This window comes from Panthera pardus, unplaced genomic scaffold (assembly GCF_024362965.1).
Source record: "Panthera pardus isolate Hobbes unplaced genomic scaffold, ASM2436296v1 HiC_scaffold_3, whole genome shotgun sequence".
Classification (NCBI taxonomy): Eukaryota; Metazoa; Chordata; class Mammalia; order Carnivora; family Felidae; genus Panthera; species Panthera pardus.
The window spans coordinates 58857734-58873793 of NW_026526876.1; the positions used below are offsets into that span (position 1 = coordinate 58857734).

General features: G+C 37.6%; 1 protein-coding gene across 1 annotated transcript in view; it reads left to right on the plus strand.

The window, feature by feature from the left end:
• Positions 1-7579: 7579 nt before the first annotated feature.
• The window catches only part of NOS2 (nitric oxide synthase 2), a 69077-nt gene continuing 60596 nt past the window's right edge, over positions 7580-16060 (plus strand). The window contains 1 exon segment of the mRNA XM_019423824.2: positions 7580-8004. The gene's annotated coding sequence lies outside the window, so the exon portion shown is untranslated.

The following is a 16060-nucleotide window of genomic DNA, read 5'->3' on the forward strand; positions in this document are numbered from 1 at the left end:
AAGTCAGATGTCCAACTTACTGAGCCACCCAGGAGCCCCAAGACATAGAATATTTCCATAAGGTAAGACAGGGCATACCCATAGTTTCCTTTGTGCCCATTCCCTACCTATTCCCTCCTCCAGAGGTAACCATTCCTCTGAGTTCTGTCATCACTAGTTAGTTCTGCCTGTTTTTGAACTTCATGTAAATGGAATCACATACCATGTTCTGTCTTGTGTCTGATTTCTTTCATTCAGCATATCTGTGAGATTCATTTATGTTGTTTTGCAAATAACATATGGTGTGTCGTATTCCATTGTGCACATTTACTTACTTATTTTCCTATCGATGGGCATTTAGCTTGTTTCCAGTGTTTACTATAGACAAAATCTATAAACATTTTGGTATGTCTGTTTTTGTCCTCACATGAGCTCATTTCTTTGGGTAAATATATGGCAATTGCTAGGTCATAGTTTTAGCCTTATAGATTTCCCAATTTATATTCCCACCAGCAATGTATGAGAACCTGTTGTTCTGTGTCCTTGCTCACACTTGGTATTCTTAGTCTTTTTTTTCTTTTTTTTCTTTAGCTATTCTGGTGGTTGAGATGCTCCTTTTATTTTCATGCCATTTATTTGTTGAAGCATCTGGGTCAATTTTCCCATAAATCTTCCCATAATCTGGATTTGGCTAATTAATTGTTCTTTGCAGTAGCATTTAATTAATATGTTTCCTTTCTCCCCAGTATTTCCCTTAAACTAATGATTATCTCTAGAGACTTGATTATATGAAAGGTTTTTTTTTTTAAATACTTCATAGGCTGTTCTTCCTTTATTGCATCAAATCAGAAAGAACATAATGTCTGTTGTCTCGCTTCAATTTATATTAAGAGATCACTGGACTCAGGTGATATCAGCATGTTTCATCTGCTATCAAGTTTCCCATCAACCTTCCACTTGATGATTTTATTATTATTTTTTTAATTTTATTTTTTATTTTTTAAAGTTTACATCCAAATTATTTAGCATATAGTGCAACAATGATTTCAGGAGTAGATTCCTTAGTGCCCCTTACCCATTTAGCCCATCCCCCTCCCAAAACCCCTCCAGTAACCCTCAGTTTGTTCTCCATATTTATGAGCCTCTTCTGTTTTGTCTCCCTCCCTGTTTTTGTTTCCCTTATGTTCATCTGTTTTGTCTCTTAAAGTCCTCATATGAATGAAGTCATATGATTTTTGTCTTTCTCTGGCTAATTTCGCTTAGCAGAATACCCTCTAGTTCCATCCACGTAGTTGCAAATGGCAAGATTTCATTCTTTTTGATTGCCAAGTAAATACTCCATTGTATATATATACCACATCTTCTTCATCCATTCATCCATCGATGGACATTTGGGCTCTTTCCATACTTTGGCTATTGTTGATAGCGCTAGTATAAACATGGGGGTGCATGTGTCCCTTCAAAACAGTATACCGGTATCCCTTGGATAAATGCCTAGTAGTGCAATTACTGAGTCATAGGGTAGTTCTATTTTTAGTTTTTTGAGGAACCTCCACACTGTTTTCCAGAGTGGCTGCACCAGTTTGCATTCCCACCAACAATGCAGAAGAGATCTTCTTTCTCCACATCCTCGCCAACATCTGTTGTTGCCTGAATTGTTAATGTTAGCCATTCTGACAGGTGTAAGGTGGTATCTTATTGTGGTTTTGATTTGGATTTCCCTGATGATGAGTGATGTTGAGCATTTTTTCATGTGTCAGTTGGCCATCTGGATGTCTTCTCTGGAGAAGTGTCTATTCATGTCTTTTGCCCATTTCTTCACTGGATTATTTGTTTTTTGGGTATTGACTTTGATAAGTTCTTTATAGATTTTGGACACTAACCCTTTATCTGATATGTCATTTGCAAATATCTTCTCCCATTCTGTCTGTTGCCTTTTAGTTTTGCTGATTGTTTCCTTTGCCGTGCAGAGGCTTTTTATTTTGATGAGGTCCCAGTAGTTCATTTTTGCTTTTGTTTCCCTTGCCTCTGGAGACATGTTGAGTAAGAAATTGCTGCGGCCAAGATCAAAGAGGTTTTTGCCTGCTTTCTCCTTGAGGATTTTGATGGCTTTCCTGTCTTACATTTAGGTCTTTCCTCCATTTTGAGTTTATTTTTGTGTATGGTGTAAGAAAGTGGTCCAGGTTCATTCTTCTGCATGTTGCTGTCCAGTCTTCCCAGCACCACTTGCTGGAGACTGTCTTTATTCCGTTGGATAGTCTTTCCTGCTTTGTCAAAGATTAGTTGACCATACGTTTGTGGGTCAATTTCTGCGTTCTCTATTCTGTTCCATTGATCTGAGTGTCTGTTCTTGTGCCAGTACTATACTGTCTTGTTGGTTACAACTTTGTAGTATAGCTTGAAGTCTGGGATTGTGATGCCTCCTGCTTTGGTTTTCTTTTTCAAGATCGCTTCGGCTATTCGGGGTCTTTTCTGGTTCCATACAAATTTTAGGATTTGTGAAGAATGCTAAAGAATTCTCTGTGAAGAATGCTGGTGTTATTTTGATAGGGATTGCATTGAATATGTAGATTGTTTTGGGTAGTATCGACATTTTAACAATATTTGTTCTTCCTATCCAGGAGCATGGAATTTTTCATTTTTTAATGTCTTCTTCAATTTCTTTCATAAGCTTTCTATAGTTTTCAGCATAGCGTGTAGATTTTTCACCTCTTTGGTTAAATTTATTCCTAGGTATTTTATGGTTTTTTTATGCAACTGTAAATGGGATCGATTCCTTGATTTCTCTTTCTGTCGCTTCATTGTTGGTGTATAAGAATGCAACCGATTTCTGTGTGTTGATTTTATATCCTGCAACTTTGCTGAATTCATGGATCAGTTCTAGCAGTTTTTTGGTGGAAACTTTTGGGTTTTCCATATACAGTATCATGTCATCTGCGAAGAGTGAAAGTTTGATCTCCTCCTGGCCGATTTGGGTGCCTTTTATTTCTTTGTATTGTCTGATTGCAGAGGGTAAGACTTCCAATACTATGTTGAATAACAGTGGCAAGAATGGACATCCCTGTCTTGTTCCTGACCTTAGGGGGAAAGCTCTCAGTTTTTCCCCATTAAGGATGATATTAGAGTTGGGTCATTCATATATGGCTTTTATGATCTCGAGGTATGCTCCTTCTATCCCTACTTTCTTGAGGGTTTTTATCAAGAAAGGATGCTGTATTTTGTCAAATGCTTTCTCTGCATCTATTGAGAAGATCGTATGGTTCTTGCCCTTTCTTTTATTGATGTGATGAATCACGTTAATTGTTTTGCGGATATTGAACCAGCCCTGCATCCCAGGTATAAATCCCACTTGGTCGTGGTGAATAATTTTCTTAATGTATTGTTGGAACCGGTTGGCTAATATCTTGTTGAGGATTTTTGCATCCATGTTCATCAGGGAAATTGGTCTATAGTTCTCCTTTTTAGTGGGGTCTCTGTCTTGTTTTGGAATCAAGGTAATGCTGGCTTCATAAAAAGAGTTTGGAAGTTTTCCTTCCATTTCTATTTTTCGAAACAGCTTCAAGAGAATAGGTGTTAACTCTTCCTTAAATGTTTGGTAGAATTCCCCTGGAAAGCCATCTGGCCCTGGACTCTTGTTTTTTGGCCAATTTTTGACTACTAATTCGATTTCCTTACTGGTTATGGGTCTGTTCAAATTTTCTATTTATTCCTGTTTCAGTTTTGGTAGTGTATATGTTTCTAGGAATTTGTCCATTTCTTCCAGATTGCCCATTTTATTGGCATATAATTGCTCATAATATTCTCTTATTATTGTTTTTATTTCTGCTGTGTTGGTTGTGATCTCTCCTCTTTCATTCTTGATTTTATTTATTTGGGTCCTTTCCTTTTTCTTTTTGATCAAATTGGCTAGTGGTTTATCAATTTTGTTAATTCTTTCAAACAACCAGTTTCTGGTGTCACTGATCTGTTCTACTGTTTTTTGTTTTTGTTTTTGTTTTGTTTTTTTGGTTTCGATAACATTAATTTCTGCTCTAATCTTTATTATTTCCTGTCTTCTGCTGTTTTTGGGTTTTATTGGCTGTTCTTTTTCCAGCTCCTTAAGGCGTAAGCTTAGGTTGTGTATCTGAGGTCTTTCTTCCTTCTTTAGGAAGGACTGGATTGCTACATACTTTCCTCTTATAACCGCCTTTGCTGCCTCCCAGAGGTTTTGGGTTGTGGTGTTAACATTTTCATTGACTTCCATATACTTTTTAGTTTCCTCTTTATCTTCTTGGTTAGCCCATTCATTCTTTAGTAGAATGTTCTTCAGTCTCCAAGTATTTGTTACCTTTCCAAATGTTTTCTTGTGGTTGATTTCGAGTTTCATAGCTTTGTGGTCTGAAAATACGCATGGTATGATCTCGATCTTTTTGTACTTACTTAGGGCTGATTTGTGTCTTGGTATATGGTCTATGCTGGAGAACATTCCATGTGCACTGGAGAAGAATGTATATTCTGCTGCTTTAGGATGAAATGTTGTGAATATATCTGTTAAGTCCATCTGGTCCAGTGTGTCATTCAAAGCCATTGTTTCCTTGTTGATTTTTTGATTAGATGATCTGTCCATTGCTGTGAGTGGGGTGTTGAAGTCTCCTACTATTATGGGATTACTACCAATGAGTTTCTTTATGTTTGTGATTAATTGATTTATATATTTGGGTGCTTTCACATTTGGTGCATGAATGTTTACAATTGTTAGGTCTTCTTGGAGGATAGACCTCTTGATTATGATTAATGCCCTTCTGCATCTCTTAATACAGTCTTTACTTTAAAGTCTAGATTGTCTGATATAAGTATGGCTACTCCGGCTTTCTTTTGTTGACCATTAGCATGATAGATGATTCTCCATCCCCTTATTTTCAATCTGAAGGTGTCTTTAGGTCTAAAGTGGGTCTCCTGTAAACAGCATGTAGATGGATCTTGTTTTCTTATCCATTCTGTTACCCTATGTCTTTTGATTAGAGCATTGAGTCCATTGACATTTAGAGTGAGCACTGAAAGATATGAATTTATTGCCATTGTGATACTTGTAGAGTTGGAGTTTCTGGTGGTATTCTCTGGTCCTTTCTAATCTTTGTTGCTTTTGGTATTTATTTATTTATTTCTATATATATATATATATATATATATATATATATATATATATTTTTTTTTTTTTTTTCATCTTTTCTCCCCTCAGAGAGTCCCTCTTAAAATTTCTTGCAGGGCTGGTTTAGTGGTCACAAACTCCTTTAATTTTTGTTTGTCTGGGAAACTTTTTCTCTTTCCTTCTATTTTGAATGACAGCCTTGCTAGATAAAGAATTCTTGGCTGCATATTTTTCTAATTCAGCACACTGAATATATCCTGCCACTCCTTTCTGGCCTGCCAAGTTTCTGTGGATAGGTCTGCTGCAAACCTGATCTGTCTTCCCTTGTAGGTTAGGGACTTTTTTACCCTTGCTGCTTTCATGATTCTCTCCTTGCCTGAGTATTTTGTGAATTTGAGTATGATATGCCTTGTTGATGGTTGGTTTTTGTTGAATCTACTGGGGGTCTTCTGTGCTTCCTGGATTTTGAGGTCTGTGTCTTTCCCCAGGTTAGGAAAGTTTTCCGCTATGATTGGCTCACATAACCCTTCTACCCCTATTTCTCTCTCTCTTCCTCTTCTGGGACCCCTATGATTCTGATGTTGTTCCTTTTTAAAGAGTCACTGATTTCTCTAATTCTTAAATCGTGCTCTTTTGCCTTCATCTCCCTCTTTTTTTCTGCTTCATTATTCTCTATAAGTTTGTCCTCTATACCACTGATTCTCTGTTCTGCCTCATCCATCGTTGCCGCCGCTGCATCCATCTGTGATTGCAGCTCAGTTACAACATTTTTAAATTCATTCTGGCTATTTTTTACTTCTTTTATCTCTGCAAAAGGGATTCTAATCTATTTTCAACTCCAGCTAGTATTCTTATTGTCGTGATTCTAAATTCTGGTTCAGACATCTTGCTTGTATCTGTGTTGGTTAAATCCCTGGCTGTCGTATCTTCGTGCTCTTTCTTTTGGGGTGAATTCCTTCATTTTGTCATTTTGAAGGGAGAAAAGGAATTAATGAGGTAGAAAAATTAAAATTAAAATAAATTAAAATAAAAAATACTAAAATTAAAAAATTAAACACACACACACACACACAAATCAAATAAATGATGCTAGATCTTAGGTGTGTTTTGGTCTGGGTGTTGAAAATGGTTTGACAGATTAGAGAAAAAAAGGGGGGAAGGGAAGGAAATCGTTTGAGAATTTGAAAAAATGAATACACTGAAGTAGACTAAAATGAGATGATGGGAGTAAAATAGGATTTGAAAAAATATACGCAAAAGTAAAGAATATGGTAGAAAAAAATTAAAGAAAAATATTTTTAATAAAAATTAAAAATAAATATGAATGTTTTCTTTTTCTGTATTCAAGAAAAAGAAAAGAAATCAAAAAGAGAAAAAAAGATTAAAAAAAGAAGAAAAAGGAAATTGTTTGAAAATTTGAAAAAGTGAATAGACTGTAGTAGACTAAAATAAAATGATGGAAGTAAAATAGAATTTGAAAAAAATTACATAAAAGCAAAAAATATAGGAAAAAATTTTAAAGAAAAATATTTTAAATAGAAATTGAAAGTAAAAATGCAGTTTTTCTCTTTTTGCATTCAAGAAACAGAAAAGAAATGAAAAAGAAAAAAAGGAAATCGTTTGAATTTGACAAGGTGAATACAGTGAAGTAGACTAAAATAAAATGATGGAAGTAAAATAGAATTTGAAAAAATTTACGTAAAAGCAAAAGATATAGGAAAAAAATTTAGAGAAAAATATTTTTAATAGAAATTGAAAGTAAAAATGAAGTTTTTCTGCATTCAAGAAAAAAGAAACAAAAAAGAGAAAAAAAAGACAAAAAAGAAATCGTTTGAAAATTTGAAAAGGTGAAAACACTGAAGTGGACTAAAATAAAATGATGGAAGTAAAATAGAATTTGAAAAAATTTACACGAAAGTAAAAAATATAGTAATAAAAACTAAAAAATATTTTTAATAAAAATTGAAAATAAAAATGAATTTTTTCCTTCTGTATTCGAGAAAAAGAAGGGTAAAAGAAAAAAAAAAAAGAAAGAAAATTGAGTAGATGGACCTGCTACCAGATTGAAGCAGGACTGAAATTACTTCATTTTCCCCTAGCAGTCAGTCTATGTAGCTCTTTATAGACCATAAACTAAGCCAGCAGTGAGACTTGTGTTCTTGAAAAGCGAAATTGGCCCAGTTGGGCGGGGCTCAGTGTAACACCTCTGCTCTCCACTACATGGCGCTGCTAGCCCATTGGGGTGGAGTGTTGCAGTGCTCGTAGGTGCGTATGCGCATGCGCGGGAGCGGCAAAAATGGCGCCCCCAGCCACCCAGTCTGTTCTCCCGGATCAGCAATCGCGCACCGGTTCTCTGTCTTCGGCTCTCATCCACTCCCCGCCTTTTCACTCTCCGTGACCAGGCCCCAGGCAGTACCTCTCTCCTGAGTTTTGTCTCAGATGCAGCTGTTTTCCCGGCCCCTTACTTCCAAAGGACTCCGGCTTTGACCCATTCCGCCCCTCTGCGGGAGGGTCTCACGGAGCAATGGCCGAATGGGCAATGGCCGAATGTCGGCTACACCCAGGAACGTCCGCTGGACCCTGCTGCTGCTGGTGCCCCGAGACCGTGGCCAGGTGCCAGCCCGCCCAGAAAACGTTCGCGAGATAGTGTAGCAGCAGCTTTTCAGGGATTCTGGAAAATCACAACACACAGCTGGCACCGGACTTCACCCTTAATGACCTTGTTCCAGCACCAGCGAATGTGGCCGTTTCCTGGGGTCTGCTGGGACCAGGTGGCTTCAACAGTCTCTACCAAATGTCCTTCCAACAGTGGAACCGCTTTTCCCCGTGTGGCCTGAGAACCTCCTGGACCCCACCCTGTTCCTGGGGATTCGCCCTTCCCACCAGAGCACCGCCAGGTGTCGAGCTGCAGAGTTGCAGACTTTGCGCTCCCCTTGTTTACAGTCTTAATGGAACTTAAACCCTCTTTTTCCTTCTTTCTCCCTTTTTAGTTTAGTCCCTACAGCTGTTTCCAATTTTCCACTTTCTCTCCAGCTGCTTTTGGGAAGGGGTGCTTTTCCCGTTTTCTCCCTGCCCCCACCCAGTCTCTGTCCTCTCTCCACTCGCAAAAGCACCTCCCTTCCTGCACCTTCTTGCTCCCCAAGTTTACTTCTCCGCGCTGCGTACCTGCTGAATTCTGTGGTTCAGGTTGTGCAGATTGTTGTGTTAATCGTCCAGTCAGTTTTCTAGGTGTGTAGGATGGTTTGGTGTTGGTCTGGCTGTATTTCATGGACGTGAGACACACAAAAAACCTCCATGCTGTTCCACCATCTTGGCTCCTCCTTATTTTATTATTTTTAAAATATTTATTTATTTTGAGAAAGAGAGAGCTTGTGCATATGAGTGGGGGAAGGGCAGAGCGAGAGAGAGAGAGAATCCCAAGCAGGCTCTGCACTGAGCTCATTCCCACAAATGGTGAGATCATGACCTGAGCAGAAATCAGGAGTCGGGTGCTTAACTGACTGAGCCACCTAGGCTCCCCCACTTGATGATTTTAATGGAGATTGATGATTATTGCTTAGATCCATCATTTCATTGGAGTTGCAAAATGATAACTTTCTTATTATAACATTCCTTTGCATTTGTTATCTCTGATTATTGGTATTCTTCCTTATCAATTATTTGCTTGTCTTGTGGACATTTCCTACCAAAAAGGCAAGATAACTGCCTGATTATCAACTGTCAGAATACTGGGTTTTTGCTCATTATTGTTGTTGCTTCAACCTCCAAGATAATGAATGATTTTTATTTAAATATCATTATCCACTTAGGGATTTATAAAAAATATCGAAAGGTTTTCAATTCACTGGAGTTGTTCTTTTTGATGTTCAAACTGTCCCATCTTTGGCCAGCAAGAGTAGCTTCAAGTTAGCTCTAAGTGTATGGTCGTTTTTAAGGCATTTGATACATACCACCATATTGCTCTCCAAGAGACCTATGTGACTATATACCCACAAGTGGTGTGTGACAATGTCACTTTTCTGTTGTCACTTACAATGGGTTCCGTAATATATTTTAAGTAAATAACTGCCCATGTGACAGATTAAAAATAGTATCACATTAAACATTTTTTATTGTGGGGGCACCTGGTTTGTTCACTTGGTTAAATGTCTGACTCTTGATCTCAGCTCAAGTCTTGATCTCAGGGACATGAGTTCAAGACCCACGTTGGGCTCTGAGCTGGGCTTGGAGCCTACTTTTAAAAAAAGAGAGATAAACTTTTATTGTGATAAAATGTACAGAACATAAAATGTACCATTTTAACCATTTTTAAGTGTACAATTCAGTGGCATGAAGTACATTTTATTGTCGTGTAACCATCACCACTAACCCTCTCTAGAACTTTTTCATCATCCCAAACTGAAATTCAGTCCCCACTAAATAATAACTCCCCATTCCTCTCTGCTCCTTGCTCCTAACAATCACTATTCTACTTTCTGTCTCTATGAGTTTTTAAAATTTAAATCCAAGTTAGTTAACATATGGTGTAATGATGATTTCAGGAATAGAATTGTGACTCATCACTTACTTATAACACCCACTGCTCATCCCAACAAGTGCCCTCCTTAATGCCCATCGCCCGTTTTTTTCCATTCCCCCCCACACAACAACCCTCCAGTAACCCTCAGTTTGTGTTCTGTATTTAAGAGTCTCATGTTTTGTCCCCCTCCCTGTTTTTATATTATTTTTGCTTCCCTCCCCTTATGTTTGTCTGTTTTGCATCTTAAATGCCACAAATGAGCAAAATCATATATTTGTCTTTCTCTGACTTATTTTGCTTAACATAATACATTCCAGTTCCATCCACGTAGTTGCAAATGGCAAGATTTCATTCTTTTTGATTGGTGAGTAATAGTCCATTTTATAATGGAGTATACACACACACACACACACACACACACACACACACACACCACGTCTTCTTTATCCATTCATCTGTTGATGGACATTTGGGCTCTCTCCATACTTTGGCTATTGTTGATGGTGCTGCTATAAACTTGGGGGTGCATGTGTCCTTTCGAAACAGCACACCTGTATCCTGTGGATAAATGCCTAGTAGTGCAATTGCTGGGTCGTAGGGTAGTTCTATTTTTAATTTTTTAAGGAACCGCCATACTGTTTTCCAGAGTGACTGCACCTGTTTGCATTCCCATCTACAAAATTTTTTTAATTTAAATTTTGTTTTTGAAATTGTGATAACATAACATAACAAAATTTATCATTTATCATTTTAACCATGAGTGAGTGTACATGTCAGTGGCATTAAATACATACACATTGTTGCGCAACCATCACGGACATGTATCTTCAGAACTTTTCATTTTCCCAAACTGAAATTCTGTGCCCATTAAACAGTAACCCCCGTTTCCCTCCTCCCCTTGGCCCTAGCAACCACTATTCTACTGTTTGTCCCTATGAATTTGACTACTCTAGATACCCCCATATAAGTGAAATCCTACAATATTTGTCCTTTTGCAACTGGCTTATTTCACGTAGCTTAATGTCTTCAAGTTTCATCCATGTTGTAAGCATGAGTCAGAATTTCCTTTCTTTTAAAGACTGAATAATATTCCATTATAGTATACACCACATTTTGTTTATCCATTCATCTGTACTTGTGAATAAGTTTAAGACTCTGTGCTTTCAATTCTCTTGGGTATATACCCAGAAGTCAAGTTGCTGGATCATATGAAAATTGATGTTAACTTTTTGAGACATTGCCGTACTCTCTTCCACAGTGGCTGCACCATTTTACATTCCCACCAGCAATACACAAGGGTGCTAATTTCTCCACATCCTCACCAACACTTATTATTTTCTGTTTGTTTGTTTTTTAATAGTCATCATCCTAATGGATGTGAGTGGTATTTCTTTGTTGTTTTGATTTGCATTTCTCTAATGATTAGTGATATTGAGCATCTTTTCATTTCCTTATTGGCCATTGTATATCTTCTTTGGGGAAATGTAAATTCAAGTCCTTTGCCCTTTTGTTATTCATTTATTTTTTTTAATATTAATTTATTTGAGAGAGACAAGGAGAAAGTGCACACGCCCGAGTGGGGGAAAGGGACAGTGAGAGAGGGAGAGAGAATCTCTAGCAGGCTCCATGTTCAGCATGGGGCTCAATCCCACGACCATGAGATCATGAGCTGAGCTGAAATCAAGAGTTGGACACTTAACCGACTGAGCCACCCAGGCCCTCCAAATCCTTTGCCCTCTTTAAAATTGGGTTGTGTGTTTTTTGTTGTTGTTGAGTTATTGGAGTTACATGTATTCTAGATATTAACTTTTAAAATTGGTCAGGAAAAATTTGGAGGTACAAGTACCTATATTATCTATCATCATCTTCATAAAGATCAGATATAGGATTTGCACATATTTTCTTCCATTCCATAGGTTGCCTTTCAACTCTGGTTGATAGAGTCCTTTGGTGCACAAATATTTTTAATTTTGATGAATTCCAGTCTTTGGTCTTTTGTTGCTTGTGCTTTTGCTGTCATATCCAAAAACTTATTGTCAAAGACAATGTCATGAAGCTTTCCCCCATCTTTTCTTCTAAGAATTTTATGGTTTTAGTTCTTTGGTCCATTTTTTTTTTGTTTTGTTAAAAAAATTTTTCTTTAAACATTTATTTTTGAGAGACAGAGCATGAGCAGGGGAGGGCCAGAGAGAGAAGGAGACACAGAATCTGAAGCAGGCTCCAGGCTCTGAGCTGTCAGCACAGAGCCAGACACAGGGCTAAAACCCCACGAACTGTGAGATCATGAACTGAGCCGAAGTCAGAAGCTCAACCGACTGAGCCACCCAGGTGTCCCTCTTTGGTCCATTTCTAGTCAATTTTTAAAGTAAAATTAGGGCCAAACTTCAATTATTTTGCATGGGGATATCCAGTTTTACCAACATGTATAGAAAAGACTGCCCTTTCCCCATTGAATGGTCTTGGCACCCTTGTAGAAAATCGTTTGACTATTTATGCCTTCCTGGGATGGCTTGAACCTTTATATCCCCAGGTCCTTTTTCTACACAACAGGCCTTTAAATATTGTACACAGCCATTGTGGTCCCCCATATGGATCCTTAGGTACATCAACCATCTTTTGATACAATTCTTCCCTTTCATTTGCAGTGCCTAGGAGGTATTTGTAGGTTGAATTGATGAACTCATAAATGAATAAATATGCATGGTATAAATCTTCCTCATGACCTTGGTCGTTCTTCTTTGGACATCCCCCGGTGTTCCAATGTTCTTAAAAAATGTGATTTCCCAAACTGGACCCAAGGCTCCATATGAGGATGAGCCATCTGTAGACCAAAAGTTGTCACCTCCTATTTTCAGGACACTCTGCTCTCTTCACATGGCTGAGAGTTGTGTTAGTTTTTTTTTGGCAGATGTGTCTGTCTCACTGTTGACTAATCCTGGGCTTATGATCAGCAAAAACACCCAAGGATATGTTAAAAGAGTTTTTATTGCCATTTCCTCAACTTAACTATAAAAGAGAGAGAGATTTTGGGAAATGTAGAAAGGTAAAATGAAAACAAATCCATCGTTAACATGTTTAGTATTCAGTCTACCTTCTTGTCTATTTGTACGTTTTAACTTTTTTAAAACAAAATTCAGATTATATATTTTATGACATTAAGTGTTCTTTAAAACCTCATTTCATAATGAGACTCTCTAAGATCATAATGACTATATAAAATTCCTTCATTTAGAGTGTATTGTACCTTAATATTCTATTTTATAATTTATTAAACCATTTTGCTATTGTTGGACATTTCAATTGTTTTCACTATCTGTTATAAATAATACCATAGGAACATCCTAGTACGCAACTCTTTTTTAATCTCTCTGAATCTAAGTTGGATTTCACAATTTATCCACTAAATTTTACTTTTTCCAACATTTAACTTGTTTTTGGTTGGTTTTACTTGATTCTTTCATCCTTATCAATGTCTCTATGAACCTCAATTTTCTTTCCTAATATATTAGACATTCTTCTCCCATTTGGGTCAATATAAGCAAGTATTATATCTTCACTTGAGTCTTTACTAAAAATATTGAAGAGTGCAAGGTCATGTGCAGAGCTGTGTAGCTTCCTATTAGAACTTTCTGTTGATGTTAACCACTTAGGGGGAAGAGAAGTTACATCTTATTACTATTATATTCTTGACACTTTGGAAACTGACATTAAGAGAGGTTATCTCACACAAACTGAGTGTGACTGGAACTAAAGCCCACGTTAGTCATATGCCACATTTAGTTTTATAGTTAGTCTTAGTAAGTCTTGATATCTGGTAAGATTAGTCTCCGACTTTCTTTTCTTCTTTTTCATGATTATCTTGGCCAGAGGTCAGAAAACTATGACTCACAGAACAAATTTGGCCCACTGCCTGTTTTTGTACATAAATCTTTAATGGAACACAGCCATATCCATTTGTCTAAGTATTGTTTATGTTTGCTTTTGTGTTACAAACAGAAATGAGTAGTTGTGACAAAGATTGAATGGTTTATAAGTCTGAAATATTTACTATCCGGGCCTTTACACAGTTTCCCCAACCCCCAGTCTTAGTTATTCTAGGTCCTTTGTATATCTGTATTTTAAAAATCCTGCAGGGACTTTAACTGAGATTGCACTGAACTTTTAGGTCAATGCCGTCTTGCAGTATTGAGTTTCCCAATGCATCAATATGGTATCTCTTGCCACTTATTTGTGTCTTCTTTAATTTCTCCCAGCAATGTTTTATGGTGTTAGTATAGCTCTTGCACGTCTTTTAATAGATTTATTCCTAGGTGTCTCATGTTTTTAATACTATTATAAATGCATTTTTAGACTTTTTATTTTAAAATTATTTCAGACCTAAAGAAAAGTTGCAAAATTAGTACAAAGAATTCTGGGTAGTCTTCTTCCAGATTCCCTACATGGTAACATTTTATTGCATTTGCTTCATCATTCCCCCCCTCCTCTCTCATACACACACACACACACACACACCCACACACGGACACACACACACACACACACACACACACATTATTGGTAAGTGATATTTTTAAAATCTTATTTTTCAATGTTGCTAATATATAGAAATAAAATTGATATTTTATATTGACCTTGTAGCTAGTGACTTTGCTAAACTCACTTGTTAATTCCAGTAATAGACTCTTTGGCTTATCTACATACATAATCATGCAATCTGCAAAAAAAAAAAAAAAAAATGACAGCTTTACAGCTTCCTTTCCAATCTTTTTTATTTCTTTTTCCTGACTTATTGCATTAGCTAGCACTTCTGGTAAGGTGTTGAATATAAGTGGTGACAGTGGATATTTTTGTTCTCAAATCCAGAAGAAAAGTGTTCAATATTTTACCATTAAACTGGTTATTAACAGTAAACATTTTGTTGCTATTATAATAGAGTATCAACAAAATTCCAACAAAACCCAAAATTCCATAAAATAAATTCATACGACAATGAAAAAGAATGAATTACTGATACATTCAACAATATGGTGAATCCTCATAGATACAGCAATGAACTAAGAAAGCCAGAAATGAAAGAATTCATTCTGTATCACTCCACTTATATCAAATTCAAGAACAGACAAAACTAATCAGAATAGTGGTTTCTGAAGCAGGAGACTGACAAGACAGGGGCATGAGTAAGCCTTCCGGGGAAGAAGTAGTATATCTTGATCTGAGTGATGGGCACGTAGGCATGGATCATCGACCCTGCTGTCTAAACTTTATGAAGTCTATTTATCTAAACTTTGGTATATCCAAGTAAAATAGGCCAATAATCTCTTCCTGCCTTACAGAATACTATTAAAATTCAAATAAGATAAGAGCCATGATAGCTAACACATGCTGGGTGTTTTTTCTGTGCCAAGCATCACTTAAACACTATATACATCAATTCATTTGATTCTCACTATACCCTGGATGGTAGAGTCTGTTGTTGTACATGTGAGAAATGATGCTTCTGAGGGTCTCACAGTCTCTAAGTGGAAAAGCCAGGATTTGATCCCTGTTAGCCCAGGCCTAGAGCTGTAACGACTACCCCATCCTGCCTCTGAGCCCTTCCGCTCTGACAGTGACCAGAATGCCCTTTTACAGCCCTTAGTGTGTTTTCCAAGTTTCTGCTTCTTTTGCTCTTCAGCCTTCCTGCCTCTGCCTTTGAGTTCTCTGGGCTGCCACACCATGCTGGAGGAGCTGTTGGAAATTCCATGCTGGCACGGCATAGCATTTCCACCCAGGCTGTGGGCACAGCCTCAAGACAACACGTTCTTACCTCAGCCTGTGAGTGAAGCAGTGGGGGGAGGCAACCCCAGGCATGGTGAACAGACTTGGCTTGCTGCCTGCGGGCATCATGGTGTAGCCAGCAAGAATGCTTTAGCGTCTGGGCTTGCTTCTTGCTGGAGGACAACTCTGAACTCTGAACTGGCTTTTCAAGAACCAGTGTTCACCTAGTGATACTGTTCCCTCCTCCTCTCTCTTTTTTCCTTTCTTCCTTCTTGCTTTTCTTAATTCAAGATTTTTTAATGGGTAATATTTATGCCAGGTAAAAAAAAAAAAATCAAACTGTACCAAAGAGTACAGAATAAAAATGTTCTTACCCTCAACCTCGATTCTCTCCCACATTAGTTGCCCCTCCCAGAGGCAGCTATTGAACCAGTTTCCTGTATTCCTGAGATATTATTATTATTAATTTTAATGTTTGCTTATTTTTGAGAGACAGAGTGCAAGCAGGGGAGGGGCCGAGAGAGAGGAAAGCACAAAATCCAAAGCAGGCTCCAGGCTCTGAGCCATCAGTACAGAGCCCGATGTGGGGCTCTAACGCATGGACCTCGAGATCATGACCCAAGCTGAAATTGCTTGCTTAATCGACTGAGCCACCCAGGTGCCTCTCTTCCTGAGAT